Source organism: Bombus affinis, unplaced genomic scaffold (genome assembly GCF_024516045.1).
Source record: "Bombus affinis isolate iyBomAffi1 unplaced genomic scaffold, iyBomAffi1.2 ctg00000204.1, whole genome shotgun sequence".
NCBI classification, from domain to species: domain Eukaryota; kingdom Metazoa; phylum Arthropoda; class Insecta; order Hymenoptera; family Apidae; genus Bombus; species Bombus affinis.
The window spans coordinates 219,555-224,031 of NW_026108908.1; positions in this window are offsets into that span (position 1 = coordinate 219,555).

Below are 4,477 nucleotides of genomic sequence, written 5' to 3' on the forward strand. Positions count from 1 at the left end.
AACGTATACGTTATATACTATAACGATATAACGTATAACGTATATACCTATATCGATATAACGTATAACGTTATATACTATATCGATATAACGTATAACGTTATATACTATATCGATATAACGTATAACGTTATATACTATTACGATATAACGTATAACGTTATATACGATAACGATATAACGTATAACGTTATATACTATATCGATATAACGTATACGTTTTATACTATTACGATATAACGTATAACGTTATATACTATTACGATATAACGTATAACGTTATATACTATAACGATATACCGTATATCGTTATATACTATTACGATATAACGTTAACGTTATATACTATAACGATATGACGTATAACGTTATGTAGTATTACGATATAACGTATAACGTTATATACTATATCGATATACGTATGTCGTTATATACTATTCCGATATAACGTATAACGTTATATACTATTAAGATATAACGTATGACGTTATATACTATAACGATATAACGTATAACGTTATATACTATAACGATATAACGTATAACGTTATGTAGTATTATGATATAACGTATAACATTATATACTATATCGATATAACGTATAACGTTATATACTATTACGATATAACGTATAACGTTATATACTATAACGATATGACGTATAACGTTATGTAGTATTACGGTATAACGTATAACGTTATATACTATATCGATATAACGTATAACGTTATATGCGATAACGATATAACGTATAACGTTATATACTATATCGATATAACGTATAACGTTATATACTATATCGATATAACGTATAACGTTATATACTATAACGATATGACGTATAACGTTATGTAGTACTACGTTATAACGTATAACGTTATATACTATATCGATTATAACGTATTACGTTATATGCTATAACGATATAACGTATAACGTTATATACTATATCGATATAACGTATAACGTTATATACTATATCGATATAACGTATAACGTTATATACTTTAACGGTATAACGTATAACGTTATATACTATATCGATATAACGTGTAACGTCTATGTACGATAACGATATAACGTAATAACGTTATATACGGTAACGATATAACGTATAACGTTATATACTATAACGATATAGCGTATAACGTTATATACTCTAACGATATAACGTATATCGTTATATACTATACGATATAACGTATACGTTATATAGTATAACGATATGACGTATAACGTTATGTAGTATTACGATATAACGTATTACGTTATATACTATATCGATATAACGTATATCGTTATATACTATTACGATATAACGTATAACGTTATATACTATAACGATATGACGTATAACGTTATGTAGTATTACGATATAACGTATAACGTTATATACTATATCGATATAACGTATGTCGTTATATACTATTCCGATATAACGTATAACGTTATATACTATAAGATATAACGTATGACGTTATATACTATAACGATATAACGTATAACGTTATATACTATAACGATATAACGTATAACGTTATGTAGTATTTATGATATAACGTATAACATTATATACTATATCGATATAACGTATAACGTTATATACTATTACGATATACGTATAACGTTATATACTATACCGATATGACGTATAACGTTATGTAGTATTACGGTATAACGTATAACGTTATATACTATATCGATATAAACGTATAACGTTATATGCGATAACGATAGAACGTATAACGTTATATACTATATCGATATAACGTATAACGTTTATATACTATATCGATATAACGTATAACGTTATATACTATAACGATATGACGTATAACGTTATGTAGTACTACGTTATAACGTATAACGTTATATACTATATCGATATAACGTATAACGTTATATGCTATAACGATATAACGTATAACGTTATATACTATATCGATATAACGTATAACGTTATATACTATATCGATATAACGTATAACGTTATATACTTTAACGGTATAACGTATAACGTTATATACTATATCGATATAACGTGTAACGTTATGTACGATAACGATATAACGTATAACGTTATATACTGTAACGATATAACGATAACGTTTATATACTATAACGATATAGCGTATAACGTTATATACTCTAACGATATAACGTATATCGTTATATACTATTACGATATAACGTATTACGTATATAGTATAACGATATGACGTATAACGTTATGTAGTATTACGATATAACGTATAACGTTATATACTATATCGATATAACGTATGTCGTTATATACGATAACGATATAACGTATAACGTTTATACTATTAAGATATAACGTATGACGTTATATACTATAACGATATGACGTATAACGTTATGTAGTATTCCGGTATAACGAATAACGTTATATACTATATCGATATAACGTATAACGTTATATGCTATAACGATATAACGTATAACGTTATATACTATACGATATGACGTATAACGTTATGTAGTAATTACGGTATAACGTATAACGTTATATACTATATCGATATAACGTATAACGTTATATGCTATAACGATATAACGTATAACGTTATATACTATATCGATATAACGTATAACGTTATATACTATATCGATATAACGTATAACGTTATATACTATAACGATATGACGTATAACGTTATGTAGTACTACGTTATAACGTATAACGTTATATACTATATCGATATAACGTATAACGTTATATGCTATAACGATATAACGTATAACGTTATATACTATATCGATATAACGTATAACGTTATATACTATATCGATATAACGTATAACGTTATATACTTTAACGGTATAACGTATAACGTTATATACTATATCGATATAACGTGTAACGTTATGTACGATAACGATATAACGTATACGTTATATACTGTAACGATATAACGTATAACGTTATATACTATAACGATATAGCGTAATAACGTTATATACTATAACGATATAACGTATATCGTTATAGACTATTACGATATAACGTATAACGTTTATAGTATAACGATATGACGTATAACGTATGTAGTATTACGATATAACGTATAACGTTATATACTATATCGATATAACGTATGTCGTTATATACGATAACGATATAACGTATAACGTTATATACTATTAAGATATAACGTATGACGTTATATACTATAACGATATAACGTATAACGTTATATACTATAACGTATAACGTATAACGATATGTAGTATTATGATATAACGTATAACGTTATATGCTATATCGATATAACGTATAACGTTATATACTATTACGATATAACGTATAACGTTATATACTATAACGATATGACGTATAACGTTATGTAGTATTACGTTATAACGTATAACGTTATATACTATATCGATATAACGTATATCGTTATATACTATTACGATATAACGTATAACGTTATATACTATTAAGATATAACGTATGACGTTATATACTATAACGATATAACGTATAACGTTATATACTATATCGATATAACGTATAACGTTATATACTATATCGATATAACGAATAACGTATATACTATATCGATATAACGTATAACGTTATATACTATATCGAATAACGTATAACGTTATATACTATATCGATATAACGTATAACGTTATATACTATAACGATATAACGTATAACGTTATATACTATATCGATATAACGTATAACGTTATATACTATTCCGATATAAACGTATAACGTTATATACTATAACGATATGACGTATAACGTTATGTAGTATTACGATATAACGTATAACGTTATATACTATATCGATATAACGTATAACGTTATATACATAACGATATAACCGTATAACGTTATATACTATATCGATATAACGTATAACGTTATATACTATATCGATATAACGTATAACGTTATATACTATATCGATATAACGTATAACGTTATATACTATTACGATATACGTATAACGTTATATACGATAACGATATAACGTATAACGTTTTATACTATATCGATATAACGTATAACGTTTTATACTATTACGATATAACGTATAACGTTATATACTATTACGATTAACCGTATAACGTTATATACTATTACGATATAACGTATAACGTTATATACTGTTAACGGTATAACGTATAACGTTATATACTATATCGATATAACGTATAACGTTAAGTACGATAACGATATAACGTATAACGATATATACTGTAACGATATAACGCATAACGGTTATATACTATAACGATATAGCGTATAACGTTATATACTATAACGATATAACGTATATCGTTATATACTATTACGATATAACGTATAACGTTATATACTATAACGATATGACGTATAACGTTATGTAGTATTACGATATAACGTATAACGTTATATACTATATCGATATAACGTATGTCGTTATATACTATTCCGATATAACGTATAACGTTA